General features: G+C 33.5%; 1 long non-coding RNA gene across 1 annotated transcript; it reads left to right on the forward strand.

The window, feature by feature from the left end:
- The first annotated feature begins 2794 nt into the window (after positions 1-2794).
- On the forward strand, positions 2795-13612 carry LOC146997293 (uncharacterized). Its single transcript, XR_015041297.1, has 3 exons — positions 2795-2936; positions 5480-5569; positions 13446-13612. It is a non-coding gene; the product is annotated as an uncharacterized LOC146997293 (long non-coding RNA).
- Positions 13613-27676: the final 14064 nt, after the last annotated feature.

The following is a 27676-nucleotide window of genomic DNA, read 5'->3' on the forward strand; positions in this document are numbered from 1 at the left end:
CAGTTCATCAATCACAAAATTCTTAATCACCAGTAGTATGCACAACGCATCCCTTTCTCTCAGTTTCTACTACTTCCAGTGGGATATCCTTCAGTGGATGCTTAGGGAAAAAATTTTCTTTTCTTTTTAGCCAATATGGACCACATCACCAACGATCACCTTCCAACAAACATTGAGCTGGCACACCCCTACTAACTAAATCAGCAGGATTTTCCGTTCCACTGCAATGATTCCAAAACCTGGGATATGATTTTTCCTGCACTTCAACCTCTCTATTACCGACAAACTGTTTCCATTGCTTCGCAGAACCCTTTATCCAAAACAAGACAAGAATCAGTCCAATACACAAATTTATCAATAAGAATCTTAAAAACCTCTCCTGGCAACGTCAGTTTCTTCAAAGGAGCTACTCTGCTTTTCGACATGACAAACGACACGGAAATGTCACCCTTATCATTTAAGTAACGACAATACGCTACAGCACCATAAGCTATAGAAGACGCGTCGCAAAATACGTTTATTTTCATTTTTGAATTTAAGTTATCACAACACACAAATAAATTTCTCGGAACTGAAATTTCCTTCAGATATTTAACCTCAGAACACCAGCTAGTGCACTTGATTTTAAGGTCATCTGGCAATTTCTCATCCCAACCAATACCACGTTCCCAAATTTCCTGTAGTAAACACTTAATTCTAACTACAAATGGAGCTGCAAAACCAATTGAATCAAAAATCATTGCTGCAACATGCAAGACATAACGCTTTGTGCTCTTTAAACTCTTTAAACTATCCATTAATCTTGCTATATCTAAAGAAAATTTATCATTTACTGGTTCCAGTTCAAGCCTAAAACCTTCAACTGACAATCAGAAGAACAAGTATCATTGCTAAGTCCATTCTGCATCCACAATGACCTCAGTTTCTCAGAATTACTTTTTAATTTTCGCAAAATCATACTTGCATCCTTTAAAATCGACACAGCTTCCAGAAGACACCCCCATAGCACAAAACATCCTCAGGATGTCCTATTTAAGTCGCAATATCCCGGGATATACGTAGGATGTCCTAAGGATGTTGATTCTCAGATGTCCTGAGGAGATCGTAATTTAACATCCTAAGGATGTCTTATTTAAGTCGCTATGTCCCGGGATATGGCAGGATGTCCTGAAGATGTTGATTCTCAGATGTCCTGAGGAGTTCACCAATTTCACATCCTGAGGACATTCATTCTGCATTGTCCGGAGGACTTTCGTTGTCAAACATTTTGAGGATATTTGTTCTCAAATTTACCAGTTTTAATTTTTTGACATTGCACATCTGAAACTTGTACATTATTTTATTTTTCATATGTATTTTACTAAGTTGTTTCTAAATGCTGTACATTAAAAATATTGATATGATTGATGATTTATTCTTGTTATTTTGTTATTAATTTTAACTGCTATTTTTTCTGACGTTTTTAAAAATTTATTTAGTCATAGAAAAGATTTTTTTCAATGGGTTAGCATTTTCTAGAATATTTGCAAAATTCTAAATAACATATATTTTTTTTTTTATAAAAAATGTATAAATTACATGTATAATTACTTACAGATTACAAACCCTACTACAAATATAGGTAAAATTAGATATAGATATATTTAATTACGGAAACGAATTTTTTTTTAAATTTGGGTATAGAGACATTAGGTATTTTTTTGGAAGCAGGAAACATGAAAAATTAGCAACTGCCTTCTCCGGGAATCGAAGGACGGACCTCTGGAATACCGGCCCAGTGTGCAGAACCACTACTAAGGGGAGAGATGTCTTCGTGGAGGACTTTCTAAGGAAAACTGGCTCGTATACACGTTACACGTGGGGAAAACCACGAAAACACCCATGCAGCCAGCCCGTTCGCGGGATTCGAACCTCGGATCGCACTACCAGGGAGCGACTTTACCGCTCGGCCGCTGGTGGGCCGAAGACACGCTAGGAAAGCGGGAGAAATACCTCATATTACTTCTCTTTTTAAAGGCCGACTTTTTTTAAGGGGATCGAATCACTAAATCCTGGGTGTGGATATACCTCATCCAACACCTTTTTAGTTCGGGCGCCACTGTAGAGACATTAGGATTTTTTTAGGAAGCCGTAGAGATGAAAAATTAGCAACCGCCTTCGCCGTGAATCGAACCACGGACCTCTGAAATACCGGCCCAGCGTGCAGAACTATTACACCACGAAGGCACGCTAGGCAAGCGGGAGAAATACCTCATAAGGAAAATATTTTTCCTCTAATTACAGGACAGAAAATGTTTATCAATCGCGCGATCTGTTATTGATATTGAATTACAGTCGTGCGATAATTTCGCAGTAAAGATACATCTCTGATGACTATCCAAGATTCTAGAAACTTTGGTCTTATATAGAGATGGTCGTCTTATAGAAATAATGCTTAATATCAATATTTATTTATAATCTCAGAACTATTGGTCACTTTCAGAAGTGGTCGTTTGAGAAGCGATATTCTATATATTTATTTACTGATACTCTCAGATTCCAAAATTTCTTTATATTCTCAGAAATATTGGACGGAAGGTGGTCGTCCCATACATACAAAATTTTACATTTCATTAAAAATGAATTTGGCATTACTTAACTATTTCCCTATTAATTAGTTAATTAGATAAAGAAAAAATTAGGAAATAGTACTGTTTATTACGGAATAATGTAGGAAGTTCTACAGAACTATATTCTTTCGCGTCATTGCACATTGTATCCGGCAAACTACTAGTTCCTCGTATTCTTCCGCAAATCCGTAAACATCTGTCTCAAGGAGAGGTCTACCTCCTTGATCTAACCTATTCTAACCTCCTTGATCTGTCTGATTTGAAACGAAATCCAAAATGGCTGCGCCCTGAGGTTAACTTGTATGGATATTTTTTGTTGCATGAAAGGTAAGTTCAGTTGCAATACTTGTATGTTTACTTTTTTTGCTTTTCGAATTTATGTTATTTATGTCATTTTGACAGTTAAATGTTTCACAGCTTTATGAATTGTTACCATTCTGTCGTGAATTACGTGTATCTCAATGGCTGGCTGTCTTTTCAAATATCTAATTTGCCCTGCTATCCAAATGTTTATGACTGAATTTTTTTTAGTCTAGTTTATGCATTGTTTCAAAATAATATGTGTGATCAGATTGCTTATTATTTTATTGCAGCAATACATTTATGTTAAATAGTTTGAACAATTGTATAAAAATAAGAGTTTGTGTCCAAAATATGTATGGTTGAAACATTATCTTAATCTAGTTTGTAATTCAAGTTTTTTTGGGGGTACTGTTCTGTTATTGGGACCAGAATCGGAAATGTATGAACCTGTGTTCGTAAGTATGTGCATAGATGTGTATATGTAGACACACAAACATACAAATATACAAGCATACATAAATACAATTCTGAACCCGGTCCTAATAACAGAACAGTACCTTTTTTAAATCTTTTTTGAATATTTTATAAAAGGATTGAGCATTTTTCAAACTGCATATCATTTTAAGATTCGACTTGCAGGAAGACAAAATATGGTCATTCAATCAAATGCTTATGATTGCTTTTAACATTTTCTCATGAATATTGTTTGCATTTTTATTGTATTTTAGATACTTTAGTTATGTAAAGTAAACATGAGAATATTAGTAAAGCTGAAGAATATGAATAGCTACCATAATACATGTATTTTTTCATTGAGCCCATTGTTTTAGAAACCAATGCACCATTATTATATGCTGGCTTATTTTATAGTTATATGCAGTTTAATTTTATGTTCATGTTACTGTAGTATTGTCATTATAATAAAAGTATTGATAATTTTTGTTGAATCTTGCAAGTTGCCTAACATTCAGAATTATTACTACTGAATTTTACCGATAGGTTTTTTTGAGTTGACATAATCTGTCTGATAAATAAAATAAACTGGTGTTTAAATTATATGCATTTCTCTTAATGTTTCATTGAAAGTGAGATGGAAATATAAATGCTATCCAGAAAAGTGAATTCTTTTTGCCTGAAATAACAAACTGTACTAAATGATTAATGTTTATATCATTTTAGAAATGTCAATATTAAAGTTTCTCCCCCTTCTCTTCTTTGATTTTGAAATAATTTATAATAAAATAATATATGCATAAGTGTAATTAATGTAAAGTGTCGTTCAATAATATAATTTATTTTTACTGATATTTTTTATATTTCTTATGTGGGTTTTCTTTTGGTGTTAGAAGGAGGAAAAGACTGTAATGTTTTAATTAAGGAAATAATTAAAACATTACAGTCTTTAAAATAACACAGTTAGAGTAATGTTTATTGAAGCAATCAATACTGTGTGATTGCCAGTGATTGAATAATGTTAAAATGCATTGTTCATAAGGAAATTTGCTTAGATTTGTGTTATAGATTTTATTTTGACACAAGCTGAAATTTGAATTATTGGAAGCACTTTGAAAACCCGAATTATTTCCTGAATCATTAATCAGGCCAATATATAACATACAAATTTTCATACAAAATTATTTCTTTGAGCATATTATAAAGAGCTCATTTAATTTTATTATTTGTACAAATTTTAGACAAAAGTAGCATGTAACAGTTAAAGATTTATTGAAGCCTACTTGTGACTTGTGGTAACAAAGAAGTGTGAAAGATATTGCCACATTAGCGAACATGACTATCATTGATGCTTAGTTTAGTAATTTAATAATATATTGAGAAATGCTGGGAACTTTCAGAAGTAGACATTTCGGAAATGATGGGCTTGATAAGAAATTTACATGGTTTTATTATTATTCTTTAGTTAAGAATGGATTTTAGATGTTCATGTGAAAAAATTCTGTTTAAGTATATGTGAAAGAATTGTTAAAGTTTGGCATTTAAAAAAATGAATTAATAATATGCAATTATCTTTTTATCATACATATATTACTATATATTTCTAATGCGCTATGTAAATGTCAGTGCTAAACAATTGAGATACTATTGTCAGGGCAATCTTTTCTTATACATGAAAAATTCTGATACTTTCTTATCATCTGCCCTCACAGCCTCAACTTATGCTAAAACAGCAAGAGTATGCACACGATAATAGCAAACTATGAATATGCATACCACACACATGTATTTACATGCTTTATATTTAATCTTTATTTCTGAATAGTATTTCCATTGGATGAAAAATATGTGAATATTGACCCAATGTATATATTTTTGTGTGTGTGCATCCTAAAATTTCTTGTTTCTTATAAAGTGCTTATTTGAATTACTACTTGTGAACAGAGCAGTAGATATGAACCATAAACTAACCATTTTGCCAATTTTCACAGCTTTGCAGATAGTCAGAAAGCACCAAAATTTGTAATAATGTTAAGTTTAAATGATGTTCTATACTTTTGTGTTAATTTTTCTATTCTATTAATTCTATTACTGTGTTATCAAACTTTCTGCAGGAATTTCAACTGGTTAAGATGTTATTACCATGTGGAGAAGAATTTGGTTTTCAAGCTAGAAAAAATTGCAGCTGAAAGATTTTGTAGAAGGTCAGTCAAACTGGTTTTAGTTAATTATAATTTAATTTTGGGTGAAGAATTCTCAAATTTATTTATCATAAGTGTCTAAAGGTCTAAATTAAATTCTGCTTGTTTTTGAAATTTTTCATGACATTCATTCTTTGATTATTATTATTATTTTTTTTAATTTACTAACTTACATCCAGGCACATAATTGCATTTAATGCCATACCTTAAATATTGTAAAATGTTAAAATAATACATTTCACTTAAAAATATGGTTGTGACAGTAAATTTTCTGTTACATTTAATCATATCTATAAACATTGGTATACATCATTTTTCAATAATCTGTATATTATTTTGTGCATTTCTTTTACATCCAAGATCTGGCATATGACTTGCTTTTCAAACTGATAACATGGTGTAATAATGTAATCTAATGGTTAAAGTTTACTATGGAACGGGCCAAATTTAATAAATTATTCTTTGATAGAAATTTATTCATGTGTTCAGTGTGTCTCATCTCTTTAAATTGCTAAAGTAAATTTTATGTACTTGCATTTAGGAATTTTGACTGTATCAGAGTAATTTTGTTTCAGTTATTATAACATGCAAGGGAAAAAATTCATTCATAGCTCTGTATTTAAAATTAGTTAATTAAAGTCCTTAATAAAGAGGGACGTTTTGTTGTTTTTAATGTCGATAGAGTTTAATTAAAAAATATGCCACATTAAGGGTTACTTTTTAACCTAATTTAAAATTTTCATTACTTTAACATGTCCAATTATTGTTATTTTAACTCCGATATTGTAATAATATCAGAATTCCTTACTTTTTGATAGGTAATCCAAATGTAAAACAAGAAAAGAAAAAATTAAAATCTAGAAGTATATTTATTTCATACCTCTAACAAATAAAAACAACACAAGCACTTTTTACTGTCTATCTGCATAGTGTGGCATGTCCCGTAAGACTGAGATTTGTATGGTCAAATCCATGTTTCAGTTAAAGGAAAATGCATGCACAGTCTTCTGATTTTCCCTTCGATTAAGGATTCTGTATATACTAGCATAAGAAATATATTAGTTAATGCAGTGTTATACATCAATATTTATAGACAATTATTGTGGCTATGTTTATTATAATTTTATTCACTGTAATGGCTGGAGTGCCTAAACCATCATGCTGTGTAAACAAAACTCAAATCTTCATCTCTGCATACTGCTCCACTAGTGTTTAAACCACTGAAATGGTGATTATGGTAGAACATCTTTGGTAAAAATTTACTCTACTGTAACCCTTGGTGAATCGTTTCTTTTTTTTATATCAAGATCGTCACCTGAGAGGATCGGCACCAATTTCAAGGTGGCCGCTACACAAAACCAAAATAAGAAGTCAAAGACATACACAAAATCTGTGTCCTTGTACACATCGACCTATTAAAACAGAGAACTGCACAAACTGGGCATTGTGCACTGCCTTAACTTTGTCCATGTACACATTAATCTATTTTCACTTTAAGAAAATCAGAAAGTTAAAAATATCATAGTTACCAGAAAAAATTCGCCACTGTCTTAACACACAGGCAACCAAAAATACATAAACAGAGAGGAATAAATTACCAAAAATACATATTTCCTAACATAAAAACATTAAACAACAAATCTTCTAACAAAATTTAACACACAGAGACAAAAAAATAAATGAAACGTCATTTTTTTTAACATACCTTTTTTTTCACATGCATATGTTTAGGCTTCCCACCACCATCTTCCAGGTAAGCAATTCAATTAAATTTTTCGTATCTTAGTCACTTCAGACATACTCAAACGATGGTACCCACACCAAAATAATAAATAGTATGTTCAAAATACAAGACCATACCACTTCCGTGCAACCAAACACAGCAATTGAAAAGAATGGTAAGAACCAAAAACCTGGGACCGTACAAAAGGTTTACTATTAAAAAAAAGTAGCCCAAAACTAAATTTATCACAGCACGTTGGCAATATTTGCAGAAATAACTCCTTTTTATTGACAAAAAAAAGTTTTTTTTTTTTTTTTCCCAAAGGCTACTTTCGCCAACATTATCAACATTAAGGTTACCAAAAAACTTGTTTGACGCAATGGGCTTCCACATTTCACAAACAACCAATACCACTTTGCGATTTTTTTTCAGACAGAAACCAAGGTGTACCATACAGTAAAGATTAGCCACATCTTCATTTACTACTGTTACAAGTACTTCTTTGGTAAATTTCTGTGGTTAAATTCAAAAGTTTAAAATTGCATTAACATGATCAGATTCAGAGTCATAGCTAGGGTTTTCAGCGCTCAGGGACAACTGAAGATTTGTGGTGATGGCGATAAGGAGCGCGCCTTGCGCCCTCCGATAAGTGTGGCAACCCTAGAGGAGAAATTTCTTACGAGTAGCGAGCAGAGCGAAACAGGCAGGCTGTCGGGCAGTATGCGCGAAGTTCCTAAATAAAGCTTAATTTTTATTGTGCACTATGTCTTGTTAATATTATATTAATGCAGTAAGAACATAATCTGTGATATGGAATTCGAGGATTGGTGGTAAAAACATAACTGGAAATTACCATAATGGTAACCCGGACTGTGTTAAATCGTATGAACAGTTCTCAAGCACTTTCGGTTTTGACTACAAGCCATCACTCAAGATCTCCAAACCAGAAGTAATGGATTACATCGGTTTTCGTCCTCCGGATCACAGATGAGTAGTAATTATAGATCATTTTATAATTCTGTTTTCTACTTATCATTTAATTTAATTTTCTTTAGTTAAATTTTTCCTTTTATTTTGGCTTAAAAACCTTGCACAATGTCTGATGTTCATGCCGTCCAAATTCCGGTTTATAACCGATCAGACCCATCTTTATGGTTTATTATGTGTGAAAGTACCTTTGCTCTTGCCACCCCCAAACCTATCACAGAATCCATTACTAAATATAATTATATAGTTGCTCATCTTCCTCCAGATACTGCATCAATAGTACGGGATTTACTTATGAAACCAGACCCTATTGATCCATATACAAAGCTCAAAACTGAGTTAATAAATCATTCAGGAGAATCTTCTCAGCAAGAAATTCGCCAATTATTATCTGGAGAAGAATTAGGTTCTCGAAAACCTTCCGATTTGCTTAGAAATATGAAACGTCGAGCAGAATCTTTAAATGTTCCTGATAACTTAATGTTAGAATTATTCCTTCAACGTTTGCCTTCGACTGTTCAGTCTATTTTGGCAGCGGTGTCCAATTTAACTGTAGATAAAGCTGCAGAAATTGCCGACAGAATTTTAGAAGTAAATCCAACCCCAGGGACTTGTGCCGTTTCTCGCACAGTCGATCAGTCTCTTGAGGATAAATTATTTAAACAAATAGAAAAATTAAACGTATTGATCGCATTTCTCTTTCTCGTGGTCGCTCGCCAAATCGCGGAGATCGCAATAAGGAAAGAAGCAATTCCAAAAGGAGAGATTATTCTATTTGCTGGTATCATAGACGTTTTGGGAAAAAGTGTAGAGATGACAAATGTACAAAACCTTGTTCATGGCAGAAAACGAAACCAGCAAAGAATAGAGGCGACTTATTCTTTGCCTCAAGTTTCACGCCGCCTGTTCGTTCGTGACCGTAGAACAAACCTTTCATTCTTGGTCGATACCGGCTCTGACATGTCCTTACTTCCAGCAAATAATTCTCAAAAACGGAATTCGTCCCAACAAACACTTTTCGCTGCTAATTCTTCTACTATTCATGTTTATGGTCAAAAAACACTTTCTTTGGATTTCAAATTAAGACGACAGTTTACATGGACTTTTCTTATAGCAAATGTTAGTACACTCATTCTTGGAGCAGATTTTCTCCATTTCTTTGAATTGGTGCCTGATCTCAGAAACAAATGTCTCAAAGATTTAAAAACTCATTTTAAAACCGTCGGTTGCGTGAAAAATGCAAGCATTTATTCAGTAAAAACTGTATTTAGTGATACACCATATCACAAAATTTTAAAAGAATTTCCTTCAGTTACTAGATTACCAGATCCTAACCAACCTGTTAAACACAACACCGTTCATTATATCATAACTAAAGGTCCACCTGTAGTTGCAAAACCTCGTCGGTTAGCTCCAGATCGCTTAAAAATAGCAAAACAAGAATTTCAAACTATGATGCAATTGGGGCATTTGAGACCTTCGAGCAGCAATTATGCATCCCCACTTCACATGGTTCCAAAAAAGGGAAGCCTGGAATGGAGACCTGTAGGAGATTATCGAGCATTGAACGCTCAAACAATAAAAGACAAATACCCTATTCCATGTTTAGCCGATTTTACTGCTGCATTGCACGGTACTAAAATTTTTAGTCATGTCGACCTGATTAAGGCATACCATCAAATACCAATTAACCCAGCCGACATCCACAAAACCGCCATATGCACACCATTCGGTTTATTCGAAAGTATCCGTATGCAATTCGGCTTATGCAATGCATCTGCGACTTTTCAACGTTTTATAGATGAAGTCACGAAGGGTTTAGAAGGCATTTACGCTTTTGTCGATGACTTGCTCATAGCCTCTAAAGATTCTGAGGAACATTGCAGGCATTTGAAAGCTTTATTTTCCAAACTTCAGGAATATGGACTTTGCATAAATGTTTCAAAATGCACCTTTGGTCAAACATCTATTGATTTCTTAGGTTTTCACCTTAGTGAAAACGGAATTGAACCTCTTCCTGACAAAGTCAAATGTATTTTAGATTTTCCTCAACCTACCACTCTCACTCAGCTTCGCCGATTTTTAGGCATGTTTAACTTTTACAGATGTTTCATACCTAAAGCAGCACATATTCTTTCTCCTTTAATAAAATTGTTAGAAGGCTATATTAATAAAAAGAAATCTTGCTCTCGTGTTCAGGATTCATCCCCACAATTAAATTGGAACGAGAATGCTGAACAAGCCTTTATTGCTGCCAAAAATGCCATTGCTCAGGCTACCCTTTTGAGACACCCTATTCCCGGAGCCCAGCTAAGCATCTGGGTAGATGCCTCAGACGTCGCAATCGGCGGCACACTTATGCAGTTGTCTCAACAAACATGGGAACCTATAGCATTTTTCTCTATGAAACTCAGTAAAAGTCAACAGAAATGGTCCGCGTACGATAGGGAATTATTTTCTATTTATTCTGCAATTAAGAAATTCCGACACATGTTAGAGGGCAGAAATTTTATAATTTATACGGATCAAAAACCGTTAATATACGCTTTTAAACAGAACCCTCATAAATCTTCACCTCGACAATTGCGCCATTTAGATTTTATTTCTCAGTACTCTACTGATATTAGGCATGTGCAAGGTTCAAAAAACGTCGTTGCTGACGCTCTTTCAAGAATCGAAATTGATTCCATAACAAAATCTCCATTTTTGGATTTTAAAAAATTTTCGGAAGCTCAACGGCATGATCCGGAGGTACAAGACCTTCTCAAAAACAACACATCATCTTTGAAACTGGAATTTAAACCGTGCCAATATTCTGATGGTAATATTCTTTGTGACATATCAACAGACATTCCTCGTCCATTTGTTCCGAATTCCTTTCGCAGACTCATCTTTAATCATCTGCATAATCTGTCACATCCAGGAATTGCAGCTACTACGAAGCTTATTTGTTCTCGTTATGTATGGCCTGATATGAAACGTCATATCAAAAATTGGGTGAAATCCTGTGAATCTTGCCAAAAATCGAAAATTACTAGGCATACTAAAGCACCACTGGGCACATTCTCTCTTCCTGATGCACGTTTTTCAGAAATCCATATGGATATCGTCGGACCGTTACTTCCATCAGAAGGCAATGTGTACCTTTTGACTCTAATAGATAGATTCTCCAGATGGCCTGAAGCCATTCCCATCCCGGATATGAAAACGGAAACCATTTGCAGAGCCATCTTCAACTGTTGGATATCTCGTTTTGGCTGCCCATCGATCATAACAACAGACCAAGGTTCTCAAATGAGATCCGCACTTTTTGCAGAATTCACGCGCATTTTGGGTACGAACAGAATCACAACAACAGCCTATCATCCAATGTCCAACGGCATTGTTGAACGATTTCATCGACATTTAAAATCTTCTCTCAAGGCTCACGAGACCAATAACTGGACTGAAACACTACCAGTTGTTATGCTTGGTATTCGGACAGCCATAAAGGAAGATCTACAGTCATCTTGTGCTGAACTGGTGTACGGCACAACTCTCAAGCTGCCTAGTGATATGATAACGTCATCTAAGATATCTCCGTATGACACACAATTTATCACGAATCTTAGGCATAGAATGCAACAATTGAATCCAATAGCAACATCTGCACATTGCCAAGAAAAATGTTACATAAGTGCTACCTTAAAGTCGTGTACGCATGTATACTTACGTGTCGATCGAGTAAAGCCACCTCTGTGCCAACCATACACAGGTCCGCATAAAGTCCTTTCTAGAACGGACAAAACTTTCACAATTGATGTTAACGGTCTGAAATCTACTGTGTCTATAGACCGTGTGAAACCAGCCTATTTGCTTTCGGACTCTAATTTGCCTGAACTGAAAACAAATAAAGACTTAAAGACAGTTCAGCAGAATAAATCTGCAAACGAACTCTCTAAGACACAAACTGTCACCAGATCGGGAAGACATGTTCACTTCCCTAAGAAACTTGCTTCTTACATAACAATTTAAAACATTTTTTTTAAATTCATATCTTAACATATTTTTTGTTATTTCATTTTTATTATATGTGTCAATACCTTGTTATATATTGAATTTCATTTTGATCTTTTCTAATTTTATATTCTAATTTTGTAATCATGTAAAAATACCCGACAGTTCGGATACTCTGAGATAATTTCATAACCTATGTCGTTCCTTTGAATAGCCATTAAAGGAACTGGGGGGAAACTCTGTGGTGATGGCGATAAGGAGCGCGCCTTGCACCCTCCGATAAGTGTGGCAACCCTAGAGGAGAAATTTCTTACGAGTAGCGAGCAGAGCGAAACAGGCAGGCTGTCGGGCAGTATGCGCGAAGTTCCTAAATAAAGCTTAATTTTTATTGTGCACTATGTCTTGTTAATATTATATTAATGCAGTAAGAACATAATCTGTGATATGGAATTAGAGGATTGGTGGTAAAAACATAACCGGAAATCACTATAGATTTTGCACCCCCTACTGCTAGCCAAGGATGGAAAACATTTAATTCTAAAATGTTCTAACATCAGTTTGGCGCCCCTTGGATTCTGCACCCGGGGACAGATGCTCACCTTCCCCCCCTCTAGCTACACCCCTGATCAGATTTTATTTTCTGCACGTAGCTAACAATTACTTATGTGTTGTCAGATAAATGTTACCAGATGCAGTTAATTATTTTTTACTTGCCAATCTCATGAGACAAGTTTTTTTTGCTCCTGCAAGACTTTACTTTGTGTTGCAAAATAAATTCATTCTCACTCTTTTTGGACTTGCCTACACATTAAATTTAAAATAGTTTTATGAATAGGTAAGATGTGATTATCAGAATTTTGTTTCTCTCTTTATCTTGGCAACTTTATATGTTGATTCAGTATCCAGGTTACCTACCAGTGGCTGATTGATAAAACTGCTCATATGTTCAGCTGGTGGTTTGAGTTTATTTTCTGACATAAAAAATTTTAAAAGGCATCCCTCATGTTTATTTTACTATAATCGAAAAATCAAATAATTGCTACTCTGTTTATAGGTACTAAATGTTAAAATATTTTAAATGCTTCCTTTAATTTGCATTCTAATAGTCATTTGTTTAAATTTAATTATGAATTATATTCACATATAGTAATTGTGAGTGTTTTCTTATTTTAGGTGCTGTGAAAGGCAATGACAGAGATCCAATTTATCAAGAGTTCTTATATACATAAGAATACATGGATATAAGATTGTTTTTCATGAATTCAAATAAAATGTGATAAATTGGATTAATAAAAACTATTTTGAATTTTGAAAAGTGTTTTTCCTCTGTTAATCATAATATAGTGCCATAAATTTCTGAATGTGTTTATTTTTCATCCAAATAAATAGCTTTACAAAAATTTGTCATTATTAATAGATATTGCATAATTTAGCATTATTATAAATATTTATTATAGCAGATTTAGCTGAACTACTTTTTTAGTCTCTTTGCAGATGAAGTCACAAAGGTAAGTGGTTAGATATTTTTCTGTATTCCCCATTAAGTAATTTTATCTGGTAAATTACCATTACTTATATACTAAAGGTGAAAGAATAAGCTTTCCTTGAAGATACAAAAAAATTTGCAGATATTTCAAAAAATTGGTATACGTAAAAAAGTTCTTAAATTGCCACATATGCGAAACTGAAAATGTTATATATGAAATAGTTCAGAAATATAAATATTTTCACTATTTTTTAACTATAATTCACTGCATTTGTTATATATAATCACAGTTTAAGGTAGCAGTGCTTTTCTCACTGTGATTTCTCATGTATTTTGATTCATAAATACATGTACATAAATCCACGTATTTTGATTTCTCTTTTGAGACCAAATAAAAAATGAATTAAACATTCTCGTTGACATTGAGAGTTGAATAAAAGCTCACCTCAAAATAAAATGAATTAATAAATTTATGGAAAATTTTACATTGCATATATTGAGCAGAAAGAGTAAACAGAATATACTTAATGGAATTAATAATTGGTAAAGTTGATAGCAGAATAAAATGCCTTAATTGCATGATAAACAGTAGATCTTTTGAAGTTTTTCTATGTTGCGTAAAATGCAGATTTAAATTTTTGATATTGATTGTCATATAAATGGCAATTACTGTTTTATTTTGCTCTGAAATGAATGTAATAAAATTCTGGATGAGACAACCTTTAACATGCGTTAGAATTTACAAAGTTTAATTTGGTGCTGATTTCAACGGGTAAATTTCATTTTACTGAATTTTGCGTAAAATAATATTAATGAACCATTGCAAATTATTTTCAGAATTTTTTTTTTTTTAATCTAAAAGGGCTATTAGTTTTGAAATGTGACTTCATATCGTCAGTCGTAAACTTGTTTTGCTTTTCATTCAAGTCTTGCCATTTGGCAAAATTTAAAATATTTACCTTTAAAATCTAATATATTATTGACTAACAAGCCAAGCTAATTAAAAGCATTACACACAGTTCTTAACAATGCTTTTTTTAATTTTTAATCTGATTGATTTAAAATGCATTTATTTCATGATATATCTAATTGAAAACATTTTAATATTTCTACATAATTACATGATATATTTCTTCATTTTTCAAATATATAGAAGATATATAACTTTCTGGTGTCAGTATCTTATAAAATGTTTTGCTATTTCCACTGCCCCATCTGTATTGATAATCTATGCATTCATAAACTTTTAGCCTCTTTGAGTGACTGCTAAAATCTGAGGCCTTTCAGATTTTTTTTTTAATTGTGTGAGCAGAAAGATAGAATTTTAGAAGAGCTTCTTGAGTTACCTTTTGAATGATATAAAGAATTGTTAACATAATGTCAAATTTTTACAACTAAATATTAAATATATAAAAAAGCCTGCAGCATTCTCATGTTACGAAAACATATTTATTTATTCTGAGGCTAGGAATTGATTTAGTTTTAAAAATACAATTTATTCCTTTTAACAATTTCCCAACAGTGTCATCGAAACACTATAAATTCCTTACATCTTTTAAAGAAAGATGATTCATTTATGTAAAGATTATTAAATGGGTAATTTTATTATTCAATTTTTAATACAAATTAACTGAAATTAGAAACTGATTTTGTAAAATAATTTAATTATGAATAATTCAATTTGGGGGCTATTGGATGTTTAAAAATGACCAAAAGATTTTTAATATCTTAAAAATAAAAGCAAAATTTTCAGTTTTAATATTTTGTATTAATAATTCATTTTAATTTCCTTGCTCAGTTTTAATATATTCACAAATTCAGATTTAAAAACAAAATAAGTTGTATAAATATTTTCAACATTTCTGATTTTTCCTTAGTAACCATAGGAGAACGATTTGAGACTATCTGTGTAAAAAAAAGTAGGTTTTAGATCATCACACCTTCACATACTATTTTCACTGGAATTTTCCTCTGTATATATACTGGGATGTGACACTAAGCAGTTGAGAATATGTATTTAAGAGGTTAAAGGGATATTGTAACTAGTGTTTCAAATCCTGATAACATCCCATACGCTGTCGGTGGGACGTAGATAGGATGTCCTAAGGATATACTGGGATGTGACATTAAGCGCTCAGGAGGATGAGTTTAGGAGGAAATTGGGATATTACGGGATGTCCTGAGGATGTAGTAAGTAGGACTTGAAATCCTAATAACATCCCATATGCTGTCGATGGGACATAGATAGGATGTTTTTAGGATATAATGGGATGTGCTTAGGAGGTTTGTGGGATATCCCGGGATGTCCTGAGGATGTAAGTAAGTAGGAGTTCATATCCTAATAACATCCCGCACGCTGTCGATGGGACTTGGTTAGGATGTCCTGAGGATATCCCGGGATGTGACATTAAGCACTCGGGAGGAGGTTCGCGGGATATTCCGGGATGTCCTGAGGATGTGCGCATATCCCGCGAGCAACATCCTTGGGATATCCCAAGGATGTTTTTGTGCTATGTGGGCAGCTTAAATGCCTCTTCAACACTATTTCCCCCAAAATATACTAAATCATCTACATACAGTGAAGAGTTCAACATTTCAACACATTCGGGTTTATTATTCCTGTACTGCTTTAAGTGCTTTTTTATTGTTGCACTTAAAAATAAATGGCGATGACTTACAGCCAAACGGCAAACGTGTCATACGCATTATTTTGTAGTCTTCATTTGCATTTTCTGATAACCACAAGAATTTTAAAAATTTCCTATCCTCTTCTGAAATTCCAATCATCAAAAATACTTTCTCTATATCAGCACAAAATGCAATTTTGAATTTCCTAAAATTTAAAATAACACCCAGTACACTGGGATTCAAATTCGGCCCTCTCTAAGTAATCATTCAAAGAGAGATTTAGTTTCGCTTTCGAACTACAATTGAAAACCACGCGAACTTTAGTAGTATCCTTATCGGTTCTCACAACTGCTCTATGTGGCTGAAATATTCCTTCGCATCCCTAGAACATTCTTCAATTATTCCTTTACTTTGTTGATCTTTAATTATGTCCTTGTATTCATTCGCCAACCATTCATTATTTTCGAAATTGTTTTTTAAGTCCTCAAGTCTTTTTTTTAGCAAGACAAAAGTTATTTTTTAAATCCGTTGGCTTTATTCCCCATAACAAACAAGTTTCGTATCTTCCATCTACAAACCTCAAATTATGTTCAAATTGTTTTATCAAATTCTCATCTGCAATTGATAACTTATTAGAATCTGTAATTCCTAACGATTCTAAATTCCATAGCATCTGCATATCAGTGCCAACGCAAAAATTTGTCGATACTATGTTTCCCCAAATTTCATCCTCAGAATTATTTTGTATGCCCTGGAGTGTAAGGCCAAAAATAGTTTGTATGCAGTTTAGCGTTTTGGTTATTTTTTCTACTTTCGACTCTTTAATGACGTCCCAAAAATAATCTACTCCTATTAAAATGTGAATACCTTCATCTGAATCCATGCATGCCTCAGCTAAATTTAAACCCTTTTGCTCAAAAATATTTTGAATATTTATATTGGGAAATGCAATGGGTGCGGCAGTAATCATTTCAGTAACTAATGCTTCTATCTCAATATATTTCTTAGGATCGTTCCTATTTCTCAATGTTAATTTTACTACACTGTAGTTTTTATTTATAGCTTTCGTGGACCCAAAAGCATGAACTGACAATCTTTCCTGTCGAATAGTTTTATGGCTAAGGGCATCTGCCGAAGATTTTGTTATCCAAGATCTTTCACTCCCGTTATCCATTAACACACGACATAGTTTGAAGTTTCCTTTCGAACAAGCCAAGACAGTACAAGTTTGCAGTAAAGCACTGACATTTGAACCCCGCTGAGAGGAGCTGCACTCAGTCACCGCGTTTGAACTCTCCTTCCTTCCTTCGACTTCATCTGCTTTATTACTTTTTTCGCATAGCAAGGAGTGGTGAGCTAAGCTGTTGCAGTTCTTGCACTGGTCGAGTTTAGTTTTATAGAATCGCGCTAAATGGAATTTTGAGAAACATCGAAAACATCGATTATCTCTTATTAATCTATTTTTCCTATCTGCGACACTTTCAAATTCGCAAAATTCGTATTCTTTGCTATTACAAAAAATGCAGTTTCTTTTAACATCTGTAGTATAACTAGCAGTTGATATATTCCTATTAGTGTTAAGCTTTTTATTTCCAAATTTCCTAGAATTACTTTTATATTCATTACCCAAATTATGATAATTTTCAGTTTTGCAACTAAATATGTCCTTTCCCTAGACCGTATCTCTTTGTCTAGAAAGGTAAATAAATCCTTAAAATTCCAATCACTATCTGGATACGCTCTATTGAATTCTAAAACGAGTTCCCTTGGAATTCTTTCTAACAAAATGGGAATCAATAAAGTGCTGAAAGATTTTGTTTCAACTCCTAACGACTCTAAACTTCTAATTTGAGTATCAGCTTTGTCAAACAACCTTCTCAATCCAGCTAAATCATTTATACTTTTAATAATAGGAATTTTAAGTAACTCATTCAGATGTGTCTGTATAAGAGTATTCTTATTACCAAATCTACCTTTTAATATATCCAAAGCAGCATCATAATTTTCTTCTGTTAACGCGAAACCACTTATACAATTAGATGCCGTACCCCCTAAATATGACCTTAAATAATTAAATTTATCTATCTTTGTAATATTACTGTTATTATGAAGAAGAAGGAGGATCACCATAATATTTACTGATTATCAATTTAGGAAGTTTAACTGTTTTGGTTTCTCTAAAGGTTTGGTTTTCTAGTGTTCCTTGAGCAGTTGCGGGAATAGAAAAGGATACGTTACTAATATTCATTTCAACTTTCATTAATCTATCAATTACATTAGTTATCTTTTATTTCCAGAGGATAATTTTTTCTGAATATTCCTCTGACACAGTAATTTCCTCTTCTATATCATCACAATTACAAAGATTTTTCACTTCATCGTTTAATCGTTTTAAATTAGTTTCTTTATCTATTATTTGGGCTCGAAATTCCTTTAAAGTATCTACCTTATTCGTAACATCTATCTCGGTAGAATCTTCCTTAATAAAAGCTTCAACTTTGTTAATTAACTCAGTTAACGTAGACCTAACTGCGCTACGCTCCTTTCTCAACTTAGGTAATTCCGACATTTTACAACAATTCAAATTTCAAACAAAACATCAAAACAAAGCCTACCTTCACTTCCTGCAAAATTCCACAAATTCCCAAACAAAGCTTGCAACTAAACCACTAGAATCCACAGCTTCCAAGACCGACTCTTTCTCACTGGTGGCTCCAAAAAAATGTGAAGTATGCTCCTTCAAAATTGCTCCACATTTTAAATAAATACATTTAATTACATTATATTACATAGTACAGTTACATAGCAAATACGCATTACACAGCTTTTCACACTACATTTTCAAAACCCACGCCAACTCTGCCTCAAATCGAAACTTTTCTCACACAGTTGAGGGGTGCTACAACGCCCTCTATGGAAGATCTCAACACCACCTGTATTTTTTTTTTTTTTTTTTTTTTTTTTTAAGTTTTCAATAGAAAAGCTGTTTTGCTCCTCTATATCCAATAAAGCATCTGACGAGATTCCATTCAACGATTTGAATACTTAGAAGGTAAACTGTTTTAATATACAGGTAGCCTTTCTACAACACGGCATCCTGTAACACGGTTTCGCTATAACATGATTCATAAATTGCGAGAACCCTCCTACAACACGGTTTTCGCTCTAACATGATAAGAAAATTGCCCAAGCAATCCGAAGAAATTTAACGAACCCCGTACGAAGTTTTTCCATACTGTGCAAAGCACCTATATAGTCATTTAACACACAAGAATCCTTGTTTCGTAAGTTCTACTAGTTATCTTCCAAGATCCAGTAGCCGTAAGAACAAATGTCCTCAGATGACCCGTATGAACAAATGTCCCCAGATAACAATGAAGAAACCTCACTATCGCAGAAGTTAAACAACATGAGGTCACAATAAGTGCTCTAGAACACACAACCTGCACGTTCGGCTTCCAAAATTCGAATCATCGTCTCCATGGCCTGAAAACAAAAGTGTCTCACACTGTTGGTCGGCAGTCTGCGTTGAGCCACGGTGTGCTAAAGAATAACTTTTTCGTCTTTAAGATATTAAGTTTCAGTCCTCAAACATGTCCGATAAAGATTTAAAAAAAAAAAAAAAAGTTTAAGAGGAAATTCATTTCCTTAGAAGAACAGATACAAATCTTGGACTATCTTTTAAAACGAGAAAAGATATCTGCACATTGGAAAAGTTTTAATTGGATGAAGAAACAGTCCAGACTATTAAGAAAAATGAAAAAGAAATAAGAAGTGCAGTTGCTACAGGATTTTCGATATCCGCAAAACGTGCAGTTCGCCCCCGGGGCAGCCAATAATTGAGAAGATAGAAAAGGCACTTAGCATTTGGATTGATGATAGCTGTCAAAAAGAATTTCGTTGGATGGTAATATCATTAAACAAAAAGCACTTAAAATTTTCAACCAAGATTTTCTGGTAAGTAAAAGCTGGTTCGAAAATTTCAAAAAGCGTTTTGCAATTCATAACGTAAGAATTTAAGGAGAATCTGCATCGGCTAATTATGAAGCTGCTAGGACGTTTTCTGAAAAATTTCAAAATATTATAGAAGAACAAAGATATACAGTAGTTCAAGTTTTCGATGCCAACAAAACTGGGCTTTGGAGCAACAAAAATGCCTAGTAGAACCTTTATACCGGGACGACAAAAAAAAAAAAAAAAAAAAAAAAAAAAAAAAAACTGCATCCTGATTTAAGGTATCTAAAAATTGTCTAATGCTATTTTTGTGCAGTATGTCTTTGTACTTTATGACAAAACCCTTTTTAGTTTATAGATCTTTAAATCCTCGTGCACTTAAAGGCGTAAATAAAAACACCTTACCGGTATATTGGAAAGCAAATCCAAGAGCTTGGGTAGCTGGGAATATATATAAAGATTGGTTTTTAAATTGTTTTGTGCCAGACGCTGATCTTTATTTAAGGCAGAAAAATTTCAATGCGCTTATTACTACTAGATAGTGCTCCATGTCACCCACAAGATTTGAATCATCCCAATGTCAAAATACTGTTCCTACCACCTAACACTACTTCGTTACTCCAACCATTGGATCAAGGTATTATTTATGCCTTTAAAACATATTACATTAGAAGAGCATTACAGTAGATTTTAGACGTAACCAATTCAAAATCGAATAATATAATGGAAGCTTGGAAGACATTTTCAATCAAGAACTGAATCGACATCGTGTCTTTGTCGCTGAAAGAACTGAAAGTATCAACGTTAAATGCATGTTGGAAGAATATATAGCCCTCTTCAGTTGAAATAGAAAACGTGCGTGAATCGTCAGAAAGCTGTATTTCAAATCGATTCTGAGGACACTACCATTCATGAAGATTGTGAAGTTAATAATTTAACAGTAAAAAAATTAAAAGAAGGCCTACGCTTAGCTGAAAATCTCGAGTTATTTTTCTTGAGTGCAGACCCTTTCTCTGAAATAAGCCGAAAATTTAAAAGAGAGCTGCAAAACTCTATATCGAGAAATTTGAAATAGACTGGTAAGAACTAGTAAGCAATTAAAGAGGGAAGAAAATGCCAGAACGTTAAATGAAGAAAGAAGTTCTGAAAGTGAAAGCGATTTCATTCCACCGAAAAAATGTTCTCTGTTGATTATACTGAGAAATGACAACGAAGAAATTAATTAAATTAAAGTTGCGTTGAAATAAAATATGTAATATTTTTTGTTTTGTGTTGTACATACATATATATATATATTAATAAAAATTAAGGTGTTTATGTATAATTTAAAGAAATATTTGTTTTTAATAAGTTTTCGGAACGTAACCCCCTTTTCATACTGCCATTAGGTCTCACATAACACGGTATTTTCTGGGAACCTATCTATCGTGTTATAAGAGGGATATCTGTATATCGTATTTAATTGAATATGAGAGGCTTTCGCTTTTAGCTGGAGTGACTATATTCTCTGACCCACAGCAAACCTACCTAGTGTAAAGGCCTCTGCTTATCAACACATCCTTTCCTTTTTTGAGATTTACATTTATGATCGCCATTAACGGACGAAAATTTGTGCTAGCCACCAAAACTTTTCCTGTCTTAAAATTTGACATCTCTTTTCGGTACAGGTTTTACAGTTTTTGTTAACTCTTTCATCATATTCCTGCCTACGCATATTTACTGACACACTTCCAAATTTCATAGCTAATTCATAAAGCTGTTCTAGCGTACCAGGATTTTTTAACTCTACAAAATCTTGGATATGCTGCAAAAAATTGGGTAATGTAATTTGAATAACTTATGAATCAGACTTTTCTCTATGTAGCAATTTTACCAATTGGACTTTTTTTAGAATAAAAATCAGTTAACTCATAGGTAGTCTTTATTTATTGGAAGTTCTGCTTCAAGTTTAGTCCTGTCTTTAACCACACTTAAAAGCTTAGTTTTAAAAACACCAAACTTATCATTCTTGCCATCCGATTCGTCTTGCAATATACAAGTAGTTGCTTAGCGAATTTCATACGTCAACTGCAAGTATGTAGTTGGTAATGAATGCTTTAATCACAAATAATAGAAATCAATAATGTTCATAATATGATCCGAGAGAGGCATGCTGAGATTAAAATATTTATGAAGATATATTAAAATTAAGACAAATTTAGATTTATAATGGCTTAAATTTTAGATAAATACTTTAGAATTTTGTGAGAATTTGGCAGAAGTTGTTTTGTTCAAGCAAGATGTAAGAGCTCATTGAATAAAAAAAAAGTTTGGTTTGGTTTATATGATTACGACAAAGCCTCGAGGATTATCAGCCTTAGGGAAGGGATGCCTTTGTTGAAGACTTTCTAAGGAAAACTGGCTCATGTGCATGTTACACATGCGGAAAACCACGAAAATATCGCACCAGCGGATTCGAATTTGGATTGTTCGCGGGATTCGAACTTCTGGTCCGTGACTTTACCGCTCGACCACTGGTGGGCGGAATAGAAGAGGACTGAGTCACTTTTTTTATAGCAAAGCACATTGGAGCTATCTGCTTATGACCTTCATGGAGAACTTTCTAAGGGACACATATTCGACGCATTTGAGGAAAACCAAGAAAACTTCAGACACTTCTATTAGCTATACCTGGAATAAAATTAGATGCGAATTTATTTCATGGCTTTAGCCATTCAGCTTTTGGTCAGCTTAAAGAAGAGACACAGCCGCCCCTTGAACATTTCTATAAGATTATTCCAATCTAAGGTGGAATTTTACCTAATTAAAAGATGAGCTTAAACAAAGTTAAAACAAGAAAAATTTGTTTTGTAATGACTAGAAGACAAACTTTTACATCAGTTTTTCTGGAAACAGTGAATGAATTTCTTTAAAATTACTGTCAGCATAAATAGAAACTAACATCTGTTCAAAGCTGTATACTCTTCACATTTATTATTTGATAATGTACATCTATGAGTAGTGAAAGAATGATATTTAATGCAAATTGTGGTATTAATTTATTTGAGAATTTTTTTGGTTTCCAGTGACATTAGAAATTTCTTTCTACTAGAAAAGGCATATGTTGTTTTGAGGCTTACCCCTACTAACTGGAAATCTTTATTGGTTATGTGAAGCGGGAAGTGTAAAAATTAATTAACAACAAGAAAATTAATCTATGTATAGTAACATAAATAGAAACTAAGGCATTCAGAGTTTTTTTCTATTTCAAACCGATTCATATCATTTTCCTTTAAGACAGAAATCGTGCACAGCAGTACAAATGATTTTTGAATTCACTTATCATAGCCGTGTTCCAGAGATGTGCAAGCCGCGGCAGATGCCGCCGAGCTTGTAGGAGTGCCTAACCGTAAATTTGAAAATTCGCGCGCGTTACATGACTGCCGACTGGAATAGAATAGAAAGGAAAGATAATCGAAAATACCACGAGCGGCTCAACCAAAAAACATCTATCTATTCTATCATACTCTCGTCTTATAATCATATATTCTTTGGCTCAACCCTGCCGGGATCGGAAGAAATCGCCACTGAGTTGGGGAATACTGGCATCATGTTTCTTTTCGCCAAACGCAATTTTTGTGCAAAATGCAAAACAAGACCGCTTGTTAATATTAAACTAATTTTCGTCTGATTTCTTGGGTAGAAGTACCAGGACTTAATTTCTAAAATTCAAAGTGCCGGAGCCCTATGGAAGACCGTCAGCAAAGAGGAACAAAAGTAAAGAAATAAATAAAATGACTATTAAAATCATTAATAATTTTAAAATTAAATAGTTAATTATTAGGAAATTAATTATTATTTAATTAATAATTAATAATTGTAAAATATTATTTAATTAACGATTATTATTTAAATAAATAAATTATTATTAAAATAGTTAAATAATGAAAGATTAAAGTAATTAAATAATTAAAATTAAATAAAAGGTAAAGAGATATATTAAAATTTAATAAGCGATTTGTAATATAATTTTATTGCAAAAAGCAAAAATTTTCGAAATCAAATTTCAACTGAAATTGTTGTTCAGTTATATAAATGAAGCGCCGGAGCATTCTGATTTAGAGCTCCGGTGCGCTACAGCTAGAATCATGATTTATCCCCAAAACTAAGAAGTACCGAGCCGGGCTCCGGCGCAATTTAAGCTCTGAGAAGTAAGTACTAACTCATTTTGTTTTGGTTATTATTTTGTGATGCATTGATATGATTCGATATCTAATATACTACAGAGGCGATAGGTTAAGAATATTCATTGTGAAGAATTTAAATCTGAATTTCTGAAAGGGTGTGTGTGTGTGTGATTATGACAAAGCCTCGAGGGCTATCTGCCTAAGAGGAGGGATGCCTTCGTGGAGGACTTTCTAAGGGAAACTGGATCGTATACACGTTACACATGGGGAAAACCACGAAAACGCCCATGCAGCCAGTCCGTTCGCGGGATTCGAACCTCGGACCGAACTACCAGTGTTCAGCGACTTTACCGCTCGGCCGCTGGTGGGCCGAATTTCTGAAAGGAATAACCCTACTCAGTTTGCTTTCTGCATTCTGAATTAATTTTGATAATTCATTAATTTACTACTTGTAAAAATTACTCTATTGTGAAATCTCTTTGCTTATTTAAAATGCTTTGTAATATCAAGGTCTCGCATTATTTTAGGCAATGTAAAATTCGTAATATTCAATGAACAAAAATATTTTAAGAATAGTGATTTTTAATTAGCATAACTTAAAAATCGCTTTTTTATGCTTTTCTTTTGTAAAACTACAAAATATTTCAATATATAAAATGCAATAATTATTCAGAGAATTTGCATTTTAAAATGCTAATCATGAGATAACTTATGAAATTTCATTTAACCCATGGAATCTCAAAATAAAATAAAGTACATGAAAGACGAATGCTATTGATGTTTTACACTTTATGTAAAAACAGAAAGTCGAAAACCTCTATCAAACTTAAGGATTTCGCTGAGAATCCTTTTAATCATTCCAGTTTCTGTTGCCAGTGGTGAAAGAAATTTTTCCAAATTAAGCTTGATAAAAAATTTTTAAGGTCAACTATGGGACAAAGTAACTTAAGCGCATTAATCATTTTCTCAATAGAAAACGAAATACTTTATAGTCTAGATTTTTCAGAATGCTTGAAATAAATGGGTGAGAAAATTAAAGTCGAACCCTTTTTGAATAGTGGTAAATGTAATCGATTGAAATATCATCTTTCCTAATATGTAAACCGTTATGAAATGAATAACAAAGTATTATTGTCAGACTCATGGATAAGAAAGGCAGGAGAGGCCAAACCCGCACTACGAGTGAAGCACTGGTCCGAGGCTTCGGTCTCTAGATGGGGGTGTTTTTTTGTTTATATTCAGAAGCTCCCTTGACAGCGCTCTTATAATATTTCGACACACGATAGTTTCATACAAATCGAAAAACGGGACACTTCCGCATAAAAGAAATATTCATCGTGTGATGGATAATAGCAATTTGTATAGTTTAGTGACATTTACGCAAAACTCACATCTTGATTATTTTTCGATAGCTAACAATAGCGATTTTGATTATGAATTTGTTTTATAAAATTCTAAGCTGTTGAACTACAAAAATATAGATTTTAGCAAAAATGTTATGCTTAAAGAATGAAAAATGCCTTACGGTTCCTTTGATAGAGTATTCGCTACTTTTATTTTATGTTCCAAACGCCAAAATGTTTTAAATAAAATAAATTTTTTGGTCATCCACTTATTATTGTAACATATACTTTTTAAAATTTTTTAGAGGAAATGCTTTACAGTTACGCATTTTAAACTCATCGTGTTATTTGTATATAATTGAAAAATAATCACTTTGGGTTTACGCGTTTTACTTATTTGGGTTAATTAAAATATAAAATTACCACCGAATGCTGCAACCCTCGTCAAAATTAATAAATATTCACACAGATATGCCAATAAGTTAACTGTTCCTTGATTTGTAATCATACATTTGTGTAAAATTATGTACAGTTTTAACAAATGTGTGGAACAGAAGACGAATACATTTGCGAAATCGGCAAATGAAGCAATATTATGCAGAGTACGGCAATCAAGATTGCGATTTGATGATAATGCCGTTAATGTTTAAATGTGAAATGGATAGTTATTATTTATTATACACCGTTTTTCAAAAAGAATATATGCATTACAAAGTGTTATTTTGTCCAAACTATCGATCACTGCGCCTCGACTCGGCTATTGGCAAAATGAATACATAGTCTAGTTTATATTAATAGCCGCTAGATGACAGTTGTCTTCTGTTTTGCGTGGTAACCGTCACATGATTAAAATGGCTACTCCGCAGCAGAAATCATTTTGTGTTCTGGAGTTTGCGAAGTCCAATTCCATAATTACAGTGCAAAGACATTTCAAGTTGAGGTATCAAAGTAATCCTCCGAATGGGTGGAACATTCGCAGATCGTATCGACAGTTTGTAAATACAGGATCTGTATGTAAAGGAAAGGATCCTGGCCGCCTTCGTGTTCTTGACGAAAATGTTGCACGAATTCAAACTGCTTTCAAACGTAGTCCTTTAAAATCAGCTCGTTGTGCCAGTCGGGAGTTACAACTGTATACAACAACAATTTGACGTGTTTTGAGACATTGGTTGGTCATGAAGCCGTACAAGTTACATTTGTTACAGTCTCTGCGTCCTGATGACAAACGCAAACGTGTGGCATTTTGTAATGAGATTATTGATGCTATTGACAATGATAACACGATCGCACAACGCATCGTGTTCAGTGATGAAGCAACTTTTGATGTTAGTTGTCGTGTAAACAAACCCAATGTTCGAATTTGGAGCCTACAGAACCCACATGCAGCCATTGTACATGTACGAGATTCGTCCAAAATCAATGTGTTTTGTGCGATATGCCGATCATCTGTTTACGGCCCATTCTTCATTGATAAAAACACGGTTAACGGCCTGCAGTATCTCGCTATGCTACAAAACTTGTTTCCGATGAGGTCGCACGAAGACAACTTCATTTTTCAATAAGACGGGGCACCCCGTCACTGGTGTCGCCAAGTGCGTGTTTATCTGAATAAAACTCTGCCGAACCGTTGGATTGGTCGTCAAGGACCTGGCGACTTAGCATGTCTCAGCTGGCCTCCACGGTCAACGGATTTGACACCCTGTGACTTCTTCCTGTGGGGTTTCATTAAAGACAAGGTTTAAATGCCAGCACTTCCACAGAACCTGGAAGAGGTGAAGAACCGGATCCGTACTGTACAATCAATGAGGACGGACATGCTTGCCCGAG

The sequence above is a fragment of the Stegodyphus dumicola genome, chromosome 5, assembly GCF_044657685.1.
Source record: "Stegodyphus dumicola isolate Sdum_Otavi_A_Nest chromosome 5, ASM4465768v1".
In the NCBI taxonomy this organism is placed as follows: Eukaryota; Metazoa; Arthropoda; class Arachnida; order Araneae; family Eresidae; genus Stegodyphus; species Stegodyphus dumicola.